The 14,748-nt window shown below is 38.9% G+C and overlaps 1 long non-coding RNA gene across 1 annotated transcript; it reads left to right on the top strand.

Annotated features, from left to right (window-relative positions):
• Window positions 1-380: 380 nt before the first annotated feature.
• On the top strand, window positions 381-12,194 carry LOC107778669 (uncharacterized). Its single transcript, XR_001646425.2, has 2 exons — window positions 381-1,771; window positions 4,053-12,194. It is a non-coding gene; the product is annotated as an uncharacterized LOC107778669 (long non-coding RNA).
• Window positions 12,195-14,748: the final 2,554 nt, after the last annotated feature.

Here is a 14,748-nt window from a genome sequence, read left to right as displayed (position 1 = left end):
TTATGAAGATTTTTTTCAAAATAATACATAGTATTTAATTGATTTCTTAAATCGAAAAATCAAAAGATTGTCTTTGTAGTTATTGGTATACAAAGTCAATGGAGTTAGACGATGTGATTAGAGAACCTAAGAATGGAACTACAAAAGTTAGCCATTTATTTATATTTTTATAATATGTACAGAATAAGAGATTGACAAGAATCAATGGCGAAAGTATAGGAGATGTTTCTTTCAAATATGAAAACAAACAAAAAAAGATGTACGTAGAAATTGCAGTGTTATATTTTGCTTTTCTTTGTTCTAAATATTTGAGAGACATATGAGCTCGTCCCTTTATGATAAAGACATATTTGAGATTAAAGTCAAACAAATGACAAATTTATTCTATTTCGCATAGTTGAAGGATAAATCTGAACTGATACATTAATGATAAGCGCATGTATGGAACCAGCATAATTATAAGGACAATTTTGCTCAATTTCACATAATTGAGGGACATCTTTGACCTTTTTCCGTAAAATAAATTACGCTACCGAGATTGGCAAACAAAAATGCAGGGCCACCACCTTCTCATAAAGATCAACACACTCAGCTGTAGACATGTGATTTTGATTCTCCCCGAGATTTTATACATTTTAGCGCTTAAATATTTAATTTAGATCTAATATCGCTATTTTAATTAGTTTTGACTCTTTACTTTTATTTTATCACAAAAATAAAAATTACAAAAATATTTTTCTTTTATTTAACTAATTGATATTTTATCTATTTTTCATAAAAGTCGAAAATACAAAAAATAGTTTTATTTATAATATTTCTCATCTTAGTATATTTTTCATTTTAGTAAAAGATCATTAACACTTCTACAGTGATATTAATTTAGCTTTACCATGACTTTTAATCTACTTTTCCTTACTTTTTATTTTAATATAATCTTTGAAAATACCAAAAATAGTTTTAATAGTTTATTTACTTAACTAAGATTTATTAATATGTTTGTAGGATTTTCATTTTTTTCCCTTCTCTTTTTGTTCAACAAGAATAAATTTTCATAGGCCCAATTCAGATCTTCCACTTGATTCCAATACTCCTTAGCCTAACTCGCCTGACCCACTACCCTCCAACCCATAACCCATTAGCCCTATTAGATGAAATAATCCCAACCATCCCCTCTTCTTCTTGGACCAAGACTACACCACAAAACCCTAACACCATAAGAGTTCAGCTGCCGCCCAACACCAGCAGCCAGCCTCGCCAGCCGTCCGCCGCCGCCAGCCATACTTTTTCATCTCAAATCTGCCGCTCCATCTTAGAAATCAGTCGCCGTTTCCCCTCAAGAACTCCTCAGCGCTGGAGATACCATAAACCCGCTGCCCTAGCCCGTTCGCCTCAATCCAGCTCGCCGGAAAATGCCTTTCATCAGCGACCATCTGCTTCTTCACCTCACACCCAAACATTCACCAGCTCCACATGCAGTAGCCGGGCCTCATCCACAGAAAACACACACACACACATATAGAGCAGTAGGGGGACGGACAAAAAGGGGAGGAGAGTCAGTCCATAAAGCTCCATTGAAATCATCTCTTGAAACTCCATGAAAGTTTACTAAAGAACAGCCCAAAAATACCAAAACAGATCCAACATCAGTCATCGAGCAAAGAAGTTCGAACGATTTGCAGTTCCGTTGAGGTCACCGTATCCCTGTCTACTGTTCCGATTGTGGTCATTTTCCGTTTTGTCTTCTGAGTTGCAGCTTCGAATTCAATAAAAGGTCCGACTATTACTTCGTTTCTCTAATCTCTTTTGGCTTACTATCTGATCTTATCAATGACTTGAATTCAAAATTGAATGTGTTATCTGTTGTTGGTTATCCAAAGTACTTTGATGCCATGAATATGAAATTTTGTAGTTTGGATTAATTCTCTCGGTTATATATTATTGTTGATAAGATCTATATCAAAGATAGCAAGAGTGCAAATAAGTAGAATGTGTCGTGGGAGTTGGGGCAAACAAAATTAAAAGTATTCTGGCCTTAAAATAGTTCTTGTTGTTTTAACTTTATTTGTTTTAAAGTCGCTAGGAGCATGCTTAGGCCTGCAACATTTAGGTAGGCAAGCTTTAGGATTTTTGTTAGTATCGAGGCGAGAGGTCTTTCCCTTAGTTAAATTTATCCGAGGAATGCCCCGAAGAATTTGTATATATTTTATTCGGGGTCTGCCCTGAAGTACATGTAAATGAAGGCCAGAGATTGGATGATGTGAGGAAGCGTAGAATATAACTTTAATATTATTTTTTTATCTTTTTAGGTGGGGACAACCTCTAGACTCTTGTGTGTTTATTTTGTTTTTGTGTTTTTACCTCAATTAAATATTTTAAAAGCCGACTAGATCAAGTATGCAACCATATTAGTTACCAGACATGGGAAGTGCCTAATACCTTCTCCTCGAGTCAAATGAACCCCCTTACCCGAATCTCTGGTGCAGACTTAGTTTTGGAGTCCAAAGTGTTTAAAAAGGAAAAATTATTTTTATAAAAACGGTGAGCTGACATACCGAAACCAATGTCAGGTGGCGACTCTGAGTTATTTCCTTTTGAACATAATTTTGTCACTTTTTAATTAAAAACCCTTTTGAGCTTTACAAATCTTTTTTATATATTTAAGAGGGTTGGTGAGGTTGTGAAAAAAAGAGTGCGATATCTCTAGCGACTCTACTGGGGACTTGCAGGTTCGAGGTGATACTGATCTTGTTGGCTTTTAGGATATTCGGTTGAGGTGTTTGTTTTCTTTATTTGCTCTGTTTATTTAGTTTGTTTGTCTTATTTTCTATTTTTGTTGGTTATTTGTTTATCGCTTTTTCTTATGTGTTTACCGCTTTATAACTGTCATCATTTGCATAACCATGGGTCTTCTGTCTACAACAAGTCTCAGAGTACGCGTCGCGTGCACGAACTCTTTGTTGAGTCACCCTTATTTGGGGGGGGGGGGCATCAGACGTATGGAGTGGGTGGAAAGCTTGAGCAGCCACCATCGACAATACGCTCCCCCGATTTGCCTTATTAGTGAACCCCAAACTTAGGTCTGCCTTTAGGTCATTTTTATTTGCATCATGTCATTAAACCTAGCAGGGCTCGGTCCCAGGTATCGTGTCCCTTTGTAGGAGGTCTATCCAAATTTTGTCAAAATGGGCTCGTGGCCCAAAAAGACATTCAATTATCCCTATATTATACATGTTGCATCTTTGAAGGTAGAAAGGTCATTTGGCGGACTGATATTTGGGAAAGTGGATGAAGTATAAAAATGAAGCAAGTAGGGCCCAGTTACGATTTTCTTTCACAACTTTTTCAAGAAAAAGACAAAAAATAAATGAAAATGAAAAATTCAAAAAGATTTTGCAATTTTCCTTTATTTTTCAAAAAATTATCAAAAAAAGAGAAAAAGAAAATCCAAAAAGATTTTACATTTTCCATCATTTTTCAAAAAGACAAAAACTATAGTTTTTCCAAATTAGTTGCATTTTTTAAAAAGCTTTCTCCCATGTCCAATCTTCCCGAACTACGCATACTTGATTCTCGTCTTTCGGGGCGGGATACGTAGGCAGACCACATAGGGTCCGGTCTTCCTAGTGAGTCTTAGGTTCTTGGCTTCGCGGGGTCTTAGCCAAATCTTGCATGTCTAGCCACGTTTGGCCACATCGGCTGTTTTTGCAAAATAGGAATATTTTCGCAAAGTGACTTGTTAACCAATGTCTTAGAGTCCTAATTCCACAGCAAGGTGTCCTCTCGGTTTTAAGGTCCATTCCTGTTGAATTTGCATGTCTAGCCACTTTTGTCCACATCGGCCATTCTTGCAAGGTGTCATATTACTTTAAGGTCCGTCTTTTTTTTGAGTTTACATCTTTAGCCACTATTGGCCACGTAGGCATTTTGCAAAAATAGCCCAATCATGTCTTGCATGTGTCCAATAGAAGGTGTTGTGGTCTCACATAGTGTCTCGAGTCACTAATCTATTTGGTATTATTTTTCTCATTCATGTATGGATTCATTTACCACAGCTCGAGCATGATTGATACCCTAGGACCATTGCATTCAAGAGCTGCTTAAGGAGCCTTTGCATTCAAGAGCTTAAGTCTGTTTTCATGTTTTCTATTACTTGTCTTGTACAGTAGTATTCAATCATTTAGTTGGTGTCAGAGTTGTCGTAGTATAGTTTAGTTTGCCGAGTCTCTCATTATCGTACCTCCTGTTTTGTATTTGAAAAACCAAAAAAAAGGTTATAAATGAAAAATTCAAAAAACATTTTTGTTTCTTAATTTATTTTGTCCATTACTTTTACAACTACGCTTGATCTGATTCATGAGGGACATAATACATAGGCAACCTGCATAGGGTTCGATCGAATCATTTTTTAAACTAAAAGAAAAAAGAAAAAAAGATGAAATTGTAGATGTTGGAAGTGAGAGGAAAGAAAAAGAGTGTTTATCAGAAAGAAAAATGAGCAAGCCAAGAAGTGCTAGAAAAGAAAGAAAAGAGAAGATTGAAATGAACAAAATTGGGATGATTCCATATGACCTTCGTACCCTCGAAGCCATTCTAGAACCGTTAATTATTGCTAGCGGCATTGCACGCGATGTGATATTTCTATCTGATAAATTCCCTAACGCTAACATATTGGCTTTGTTTTGCTCCCCTTTGTTACTTTCATTGTTATCATAACAGAGGGTAGTTAGTTTGTGGCACTTTGGCGATTCATCCAGACAACAAAAGGTCAAAGAACAAGGTAGCCATGACTAGCAAAGACTTGGACACATGAATTGTAGACCCACCAAGGGAGATTGTAGAATCAGAGTCGGAACTAAAAGAGGAGGTCCGAAGGTTGAAACATCAGATGGCGGAAATATATCAAGCCTGGATTAAGGGACACCCTCCACCTTCATTTCCTACCAACTATGCAGAAAACCCTGCTTCCATTCCACCACTATCCCAAGCCCAGATGCCAAGTACCGTTGATCTTTCCCCACAACACCCTGGAACTTCCTCCCAAACTTTCTATACTCCACCAGCCAAAACAACCGCATTCCCAACTCTAGATACCCAATACTATGCCCCGGAACCTACTTTAAAAGTCCCAGATCCTTATTCCTACACTCCTCACTTTGAGCCTCATGTTGAAATTGAGAAACCCCCCAAGAACATGGAGCAAGAGGAGATATTTAGGAAGGTAAAGAGTTTGGAGCAATCATTGAGATATATGCAAGGGTTAGGAAGCCATGTGAGTGTGGCTTATAAAGATTTGTATTTGTTCGCTGATGTTCAACTACCTGCCAGTTTCAAGATGCCCAAGTTTGACTTGTATAACAGACATGGGGATCTTGTAGCTCATCTAAGAGGTTATTGTAGTAAAATGAGAGGCGCCGAGGGAAAAGACGAATTATTGATGGCGTACTTCAGCCAGAGTCTGAGTGGGGCAACTCTAGAATGGTACATCGCCAGGACGCCAGCAGGTGGTACACATGGGACGATTTGGCTCAAGCCTTTGCTCGGCATTTTTAGTACAACATAGACATTGTCCCGGATCGCCTGTCCCTGACTAAGGTAGAAAAGAAGCCCAGTGAAAGCTTTAGAGAATATGTATTCCGATGGAGGGAGCAAGCTGCACGGGTCAATCCTCCGATGGAAGAAGATGATATGGTTGAATACTTTCTTCAAGCCCTGGAGCCTACTTACTTCGGCCATTTGATCTCAGCCATTGGTAAGCCTTTCAATGATGTGGTAAAGATGGGAAAAATGGTGGAGAGGGACTGAAGTCAAACAAGATCATAAGCTATTCTGCCTTAAAAGCCACAACACAAGTAATTCAGAACGACATAGGAAGCTTGCTGGGTCAGAAGGAACATAATGATATTGCCATGGTTGTCTTAGGATCATGACATGGACAAACGGGTCCGCTTCACCAATATACTCAGCCTCGACCCCGACCCCAACCCCAAACCTATCTCCGAGCTCCACATAATCCACCTGAGTACTATTCCCCTAACAACGTCCGATCCTCTGCCCAACCACTGAGTCACTCCTTATGGCGAGCACCAGCACCGCATAATATTCTTTCGCCTTTACAACATTTTCGAGCACCCAATAACCCTAGGAAACAGGGTCATAGAGGGGAACAAAGGCAAAGAAATAGTTTTATGCCAATCGGAGAATCCTACACAAGCTTGTTTGAAAAGTTAAAATAGTTTGGCCTGATTGAGCCGCTGCTCGGCTATACTCTAGACCCATATGCAAAAGGTTTTGATCCTACTATACGGTGCATGTACCACTCTAATGTCCAAGGGCATAGCATTGAAGATTGTCGTGCTTTGAAAGGGAGATAGAAAGAATGATTCAAGAAGGGATAATTGTGGTCCAGGACAGTGACACCCAGAACATTGCACAGAATCCTTTACTTGCACATGATGATGTACACTTTGTGGGGAAGATGCATGGTGACAGGGAGCATGAAAATCCTCTTGGGAACTTGCTGACTGAAGTTAATGATATTGAAATTAGTGAAGGTCCCAATAATTTTGATGGGCAACCCAGTGGCTAAGATGTCGAGCTTGGTAATTGGAAAGACACTCCTTTCTTGGCTAGCCAGAGAGGAGTTTTGGTGGTTTATTTTGTTGTCTTTCTGTTTGTTCGGGTTATTTCAGGGTTGTAATCCGGATATTGTCTTGTGGCTCAAACTCTTCTTCTTCTCATTTTCTCTAGTTCGTCTTGTTCAAACCTTTTTCATCATATGTTTAATGCAATCTCATATTTTCTATTAGTTCTAGTCAGTTTTTGTTTAGGTCATTTTTTATTTTATAGTTCTTTTCATGCCGACTCTAGTGACATGACATGCATGCATAATTCTCAGCCTGATCTTGAAAGCTAGTCTAATTATAAAGCAATGGCACAGTTTTGAATATGATAAAAGGATGCGTTTGAGGAAACAATTAAAGACTCACGCATTCAGAGATAACCTGAAGCTTGAATTGAGTGAAACTGAGGCAGTTAGTCTGGAAAATCAAGAGGTTGATGAGAGCATACAACAAAGGAATGTCTCTCAAGCAGTTTGAGGTAGATCAGTCAGTGCTGAAATGCATTATTTTACATCAAGATAAGTTTGAATCAAGTCTGCTTCGAACTGGCAAGGATCATTCGTTGGGACAAAGGTATTGCCCATCGGCACTTTGTGTTTGTCTTGAGGCCATCAATAGATTATGTGTATGATTTCTTTGCTTATCTTCAATTTCATGTTTATACTTGGCATTTTTAAAGTTTGGTATGACGAAGGCACTTTACTGCTACCCAAACACATTTATCTTTGCTACCCCTTTTGAGACTTACTTTATTTTGTTTCATACCCCTCTTTTGGAATTAGAAGTAGAGTTAGGAACTAGAAAAGAAAAAAGAAAAGAGAAAAAGAAGAAGAAAAAGAGAAAAAAAAAAGAAAAGAAAGAAAAGGAAAAAAAACAACTTTGTGTGTGAACTACGTTCGACTTGATTCTTGACACCTCAAGATACGTAGGCAGCCTTACGGTTCGGTCACACCAAATAAAATATTTCATAATCCCCAAAGTCGAGAGTGGCGCAAGTTTTCTTAGAAATCCCATAAAAAAAAGTCTCCAGACTCAAGAAACTAGGGTAGAAGTTTTAATCTTGCCAAAAGATCTGATTCCAAAAGTTATAATTTTGAACCCTTTCATCTTAAATTATTTCGAGACTTCATGCCACCCTTTCTTTCCAACCCTATCCAAAAGCCTACATTACGGTCCAAAGAAAGACCTTCCGACCAATCTTTGAGGATTGCAAATCAAGTGTGTGGTGAAAGTATGATCTTCCTACATCATGGGTAATACCTTGTTCTCATCGCAAAGAGAGAAAATGATAAATGAGAGAGTCTTATCGGTGAAAACCCTCATGGGCACCGTAAGGCGACAGTGAGTTGGGAAAAATAGCAAAATGAGAGAGACTTGATGGTAAAAACCCTTCAGGGCACTACAAGTCGACTGAGGATTGTGGATCAAATGGGACAATTGGAGTGTTGAATCCCAGTTTCATAGCTTAGAGGTACAACCAACGTTGAACATTAGACTTACTTAACAGATTAGGCCACTTTAAGCCAAAATGCATGTCACAGTCATTAGAGTTGGTATCTACATCTGACAAGTTTCTACTCAGTGATTTTCTTGTTATATGTCATCTCTTTCTGTTTTCCCATTAACTCTGTTCTTCTGGCTTTGTTTAAGATCTCTGGAGTCTGTTTTGTCAGAACAAGTAAAGAAATGACTTCAAAATCTACTACCAGCTTTCCAATTGCACAAAAAGCGGAGTCTGGCTATCACATCAAAGGTGCATAAGTCAGGAAAGAATAGTATGTACACTGAGTTGGTAACAATCAACATGCTTTGGGATTCATGAGAAATGCAAAGATTCGGTAAATGTCAATTCATGAGCAAAATGCAACAAATAGAGATATTGTGATTGAATGGAGCGTAGGTGTTTTCTATGATAAGGGTTGAAAGAAAATGGTTAGTCGATAACAGGCAAGGTCTTCCAAGTTGAAATCAAAGTTGTCTTGGCAAGTGCCGAAGCAGCCGCCTTCAAGGTCAAGGCCACAAACTAACCACCGTGTTTTAATCTCACAAGTTTTCTTTGTCTGAAACAGGGATGAAGGCTATGTTCATAACAAAGCTTGAATTTTTCAGGTGTAATGCCCCAATTCTGCTTGCGCAAAGGCTATTGAGAAGATCACACATCACCCCAGGAGAAGCACTTCCTAGTCTGAGTCTTTCAAGTTATATTTTGTTTTAGGAGCCGCACTTCCTAAATTGAGATTTTACCCATAGGAGATGCACTTCCTAGTCTAGGTATTTCAAGTTATATTTTTATTTTAGGAGACGCACTTCCTAATGTTGGTCATTTAAATTCACCCCTAGGAGATGCACTTCCTAGTTTAAGTCATTTAAGTTTATTCCTAAGAGACGCACTTCCTAGTTTTAGTCATTGAAGTTTCACCCCTAGGAGATGCACTTTCTAGTCTAGGTTTTTCGGGTTATATTTTGTTTTAGGAGACGTACTTCCTAAATTGAGATTTTACCCCTAGGATACACACTTCCTAGTTTGGGTCTTTTAGGTTATTTTTGTTTTAGGAGACGCACTTCCTAAGCTGAGATTTTACCCCTAGGTGACGCACTTCCTAGTTTGGGTCATTTAAGTTCATTCCTAGGTAATGCACTTCCTAGTTTGAGTCTTTAAAGTTTTACCCCTAGGAGACACACTTCCTAGTCTGGGTATTTCAAGTTATATTTTTATTTTAGGAGACGCACTTCCTAATGTTGGTCATTTAAATTCATTCCTAGGAGACGCACTTTATAGTTTGAGTCATTAAAGTTTTACCCCTAGGAGACGCACTTCCTAGTCTGGGTATTTCAAGTTATATTTTTATTTTAGGAGACGCACTTCCTAATGTTGGTCATTTAAATTCATTCCTAGGAGACGCACTTTCTAGTTTGAGTCATTGAAGTTTTACCCCAAGGAGACGCACTTCCTAGTCTGGGTTTTTCAGGTTATATTCTTATTTTAGGAGACGCACTTCCTAAATTGAGATTTTACCCTAGGAGACGCACTTCCTAGCTTTGGTCATTCAAGTTCATTCCTAGGAGACGCACTTCCTAGTTTGAGTCATTGAAGTTTCACTCCTAGGAGACGCACTTCCTAGCTTTGGGTCTTTCAAGTTATATTTTTGGTTTAGGGGACGCACTTCCTAGTTTTGGGTCATTTAAGTTTATTCCTAGGAGACGCACTTCCTAGCTTGAGTCATTGAAATTTTACCTCTAGGAGACACACTTCCTAGTCGGGGTCCTTCAAGTTATATTTTGTTTTAGGAGGCGCACTTCCTAAATTGAGATTTTATCCCTAGGAGACGCATTTCCTTGTTTTGGGTCATTTAAGTTTCACCCCTAGGAGACGCACTTCCTAGTTTGAGTCATTCAAGTTTTATCCTAGGAGACGCACTTCCTAGTTTGGTTCATTCAAGTTTCTTCCCTAGGAGACACACTTCCTAGTTTGAGTCGTTTGAGTTCATCCCTAGGAGATGCACTTCCTAGTCGAGTATTTAGCTTTAGTCTCATCGTTGCATCAATAACATAGGTGATTTGCAGTTTTGCTAACAACTCACGAATCTTCCTAGTGCAAACTAGGGCAGAAAATTTTGTTTATTTTGTTGCTTTGATTGCAGGCACCCACCTGGAGAACGAGGGAGTTCTTTTCAAAGTCATTTCAAGTTTCAAGTCAGTAGCAGACACCCACCTAGAGAATCAGGGAAGTCATTTCTCAATTCAATTCAAGTTAGAAGTAGTAGAAGTTCGCAACAAGAATCCGAGTCAACAGTCCGAGATGGTCAACAGAGGTTAGTCACAATCCAGAATATTAAAAAAAAACAAGAAGTGAATCCAAATGCAGAAGTAGATGAAAGATGTGAGCTGCTCAAGACATGACTGAAGTCACAAGCATGGTGTGTCCGGTTTTGATCTGAAAAGCTTAAGAAGAATGAACTAGTACCTGTAGCTACCAAGCGTCAAGGTTCAAATCTAAAATCTGCATGAAGAACCATTCAAGACTCAAGATCAAGCTTTAGAAGACTTATAGATAGGAATCTTGTAACTCATAGTTGACAGGCTTAGTTAGTCTTTTTTATTTTTTGATTTTGATGTAATAACTGGACCGCGAACCGGAACCTCGATGGAACGACACCTCGATCGGCTCTCCACCTCAGTATACTCCATCACCTCATTCACTTCTGAACTACACGTGGCCTGATTCCTTTATAGCCAAGGATATGTAGGCAGCTCAGATACCAGGGCTTGGTCACATTCTCCTTGCTCTTAGTTTTTAGTCTCCCTAAACAAGGGTCGGGTCAAAAAACTTGTCAAGTCGTTCTTTGTCTGAAAATACTTCGTATTTCCAGTCAAAGAGGGACAACTATAAACATGTGATTTTTGCCCCCCCCCTTCGAGATTTTATACATTTTAGCGCTTAAATATTTAGTTTAGATCTAATATCGCTATTTTAACTAGTTTTGACTCTTTTACTTTTATTTTATCACAAAAATATTTTTCTTTTATTTAACTAATTGATATTTTATCTACCTTTCATAAAAGTCGAAAATACAAAAAATAGTTTTATTTATAATATTTCTCATCTTAGTATATTTTTCATTTTAGTACAAGATCATTAACACTTCTACAGTGATATTAGTTTAGCTTTACCATGACTTTTAATCTACTTTTCCTAACTTTTTATTTTAATATAATATTTGAAAATACCAAAAATAGTTTTAATAGTTTATTTACTTAACTAAGATTAATTAATATATTTGTAGGATTTTCATTTTTTTTCCTTTTCTTTTTGTTTAACAAGAATAAATTTTCATAGGCCCAATTCATATCTTCCACTTGATTCCAATACTCATTAGTCCAACTCGCCTGACCCGCTACCTTCCAGCCCATAACCCATTAGCCTTATTAGATGAAATAATCCCAACCATCCCCTCTTCTTCTTGGATCAAGACTACAATACAAAACCCTAACACCATAAGAGTTTAGCCGCCGCCCAACACCAGCAGCCAACCTCGCCAGCCGTCCGCCGCCGCTGCCAGCCATACTCTTTCATCTCAAATTTGCCACTCCATCTCAGAAATCAGCCGCCGTTTCCCCTCAAGAACTCCTCAGTGCCGTAGATCCACCACAAACCCGCTGCCCTAACCCCCTCGCCTCAATCCAGCTCACCGGAAAACGCCTTCCATCAGCGACCATCTGCTTCTTCACCTTACACCCAAATGTTCACCAGCTCCACACGCAGAAGCCGAGCCTCATCCACAGAAAACTCACACACACATATAGAGCAGTAGGGGGACGGACAAAAAGGGGAGGAGAGTCAGTCCACGAAGCTCCATTGAAATCGTCTCTTGAAACTCCATGAAAATTTACTAAAGAACAACCCAAAAATACCAAAATAGATCCAACATCAGTCATCGAGCAAAGAAGTTCGAACGATTTGCAGTTCCGTTGAGGTCGCCGTATCCCTGTCTACTGTCCCGATTGTGGTCATTTTCCGTTTTGTCTTCTGAGTTACAGCTTCGAATTCAATAAAAGGTCCGACTTTTACTCTGCTTCTCTAATCTCTTTTGGCTTACTATCTGATCTTATCAATGACTTGAATTTGAAATTGAATGTGTTATCTATTGTTGGTTATCCAAAGTACTTCGATGCCATGAATCTGGAATTTTGTAGTTTGGATTAATTCTCTCAGTTATCTATTATTGTTGATAAGATCTATATCAAAGATAGTAAGAGTGCAATAAGCTGAATGTGTCGTGGGAGTTGGGGCAAACAAAATTAAAAGTATTCTGGCCTTAAAATAGTTCTTGTTGTTTTAACTTTATTTGTTTTAAAGTCGATAGGAGCATGCTTAGGCCGGCAACATTTAGGTAGGCAAGCTTTAGGATTTTTGTTAGTATCGAGGTGAGAGGTTTTTCCCTTAGTTAAATTTATCTGGGGAATGCCCCGAAGAATTTGTATATATTTTATCCAGGGTATGCCCCGAAGTACGTGTAAATAAAGGCCAGAGATTGGATGACGTGAGGAAGCGTAGAATAGAACTTTAATATTTTCTTTTATTTATTTTTATCTTTTTAGGTGGGGACAACCTCTAGCCTCTTGTGTGTTTATTTTGTTTTGGTATTTTTACCTCAATTGAATATTTTAAAAGCCAACTAGATCAAGTATGCAACCGTATTAGTTACGGTGCTTGGGGAGTGCCTAACACCTTCTCCCCGAGTCAAATGAACCCCTCTTACCTGAATCTCTGGTGCAGACTTAGTTTTGGAGTCCAAAGTGTTTAAAAGGGAAAAATTATTTTTATAAAAACAATGACCTGACACACCGAAATCAATGTCAAGTGGCGACTCTTAGTTATTTCCTTTTGAACATAACTTTGTCACTTTTTAATTTAAAATCCTTTTGAGCTTTACAAATATTTTTTATATATTTAAGAGGGTTAGTGAGGTTGTGAATAAAAGGGTGTGACATCAGCTGCAACAACCTTGCCCACCTCGAGCTCTTCTTCTTTAGCTCTAAGCTGCCCCTCGAGTTTGATGCATCTGACCGTAGACCGCATCAGGTCCTCGTCCTTCCACTCCAACTCTCCCTAAGGGACTGAGGATTGTCGCCTGCCCTGAATCTGTCACGACCCTAAACCCGGACCCGGTCGTGTTGGCGCCTCTCGTGAAGACAAGGCTAGCCAACTAGTCCCAATTCAATTTTTGAACAGTTAAACATTAACAATCAGATTAAGCATGAGTAAATAAGCCAAAGACTAAACAAAATATAGAATAATGTGCGGAATACAGCCCAACCACAGCCAGATACCAGGGTGTCACAAGTCACGAGCATCTACTAGGGTCTAATTACAACTGAAAAGTCTGAAATATTCAAATACAGACTAATAAAATAAAGAGGGAGAAAAGCAGTGCTGCGAATGCCGACAGCTATCTTGCTATACCCCGATGACTCTGCCTCCGATCAGCCAATACCTGCTATCGGGTTCAGAAATACCTGAATCTGCACACAAGGTGCAGAGAGTAAAGTGAGTACTCCAACTCAGTGAGTAATAACCATAACTAAAGTCTAAATGGTAAGAAATCACGTAAAGCATATCAAGATGCTGTATAGAAGCAATTCAAAAACCAGTAAGAAAGTAATGAAGCTGTAAAATCTCTTAAAACATCTTAGCTCAGTTTAAACTCTTTTGAAAATGGCTTTTTCAACAGTTACGCAAATGAATGCAAAACAATTAGTGCAGATAAGCACAGAAATCCGCCCCTCGGGCACAAATACATAATTAAACAGGTAATGACATGCAAATAAGAAAGGTAAGCACATAAGGTTCGCCCCTCGGGCACAATGTCAACAATTCCGCCCCTCGGGCAATATCTTAGAACAATACCAGCCCCTTGGGCAATCACATAGAACAATACCAGCCCCTTGGGCAAGCATATAGAACAATACCAGGCCCTCGAGCTATATCTCACATCACAATGGGTACCCGCGCTCACTGGGGTGTGCAGACTCCTGGAGGGGCCCCTTACGGCCCAAACGCAATATCAAGCCACCTCGTGGCATCATCTCTAGGCTCTTGGCCTCATATCAACAAGCCACCTCGTGGCGTACATATCTTAGGCTCTCGGCCTCATAATTAGAATTAGTGTATCACCACTGCGGCGTGCAACCCGACCCAAAAAGATATCCTCAAAACACAGCCCCCCGGACTTACTCAGTCAAAATCACATAAGCCACTCGGACAACAGTAAAACATGATGCTCAGCCCAAAATATTATTTGTAATATCATATCAAGTGTTAAACCAAAGTAAACTTGGTTGAGTTTTAAATACAGTGGAAAATAACATGATTGAGTTCAAGTATAAAGTCAAAACAGTGAGAAAATATCAACAAAAATCCTCGAAGGGTTCAAATAGTCGGCACGAAGCCCAAATATGGCATTCAACCCAAATAATGATGATAACAACTAGATTTCAGTCAATACGCGGTAAAATCATCAATCGGGATGGACCAAGTCACAGTCCCCAATAGTGCACGACCCCACACTCGTCATCAAGCGTGTGCCTCACCTCAATATAGCACTACGATGTGCAATCCGGGGTTTCA

This window comes from Nicotiana tabacum, chromosome 7 (genome assembly GCF_000715075.1).
Source record: "Nicotiana tabacum cultivar K326 chromosome 7, ASM71507v2, whole genome shotgun sequence".
Classification (NCBI taxonomy): Eukaryota; Viridiplantae; Streptophyta; class Magnoliopsida; order Solanales; family Solanaceae; genus Nicotiana; species Nicotiana tabacum.
This window is presented reverse-complemented; position numbering and strand designations above follow the sequence as displayed.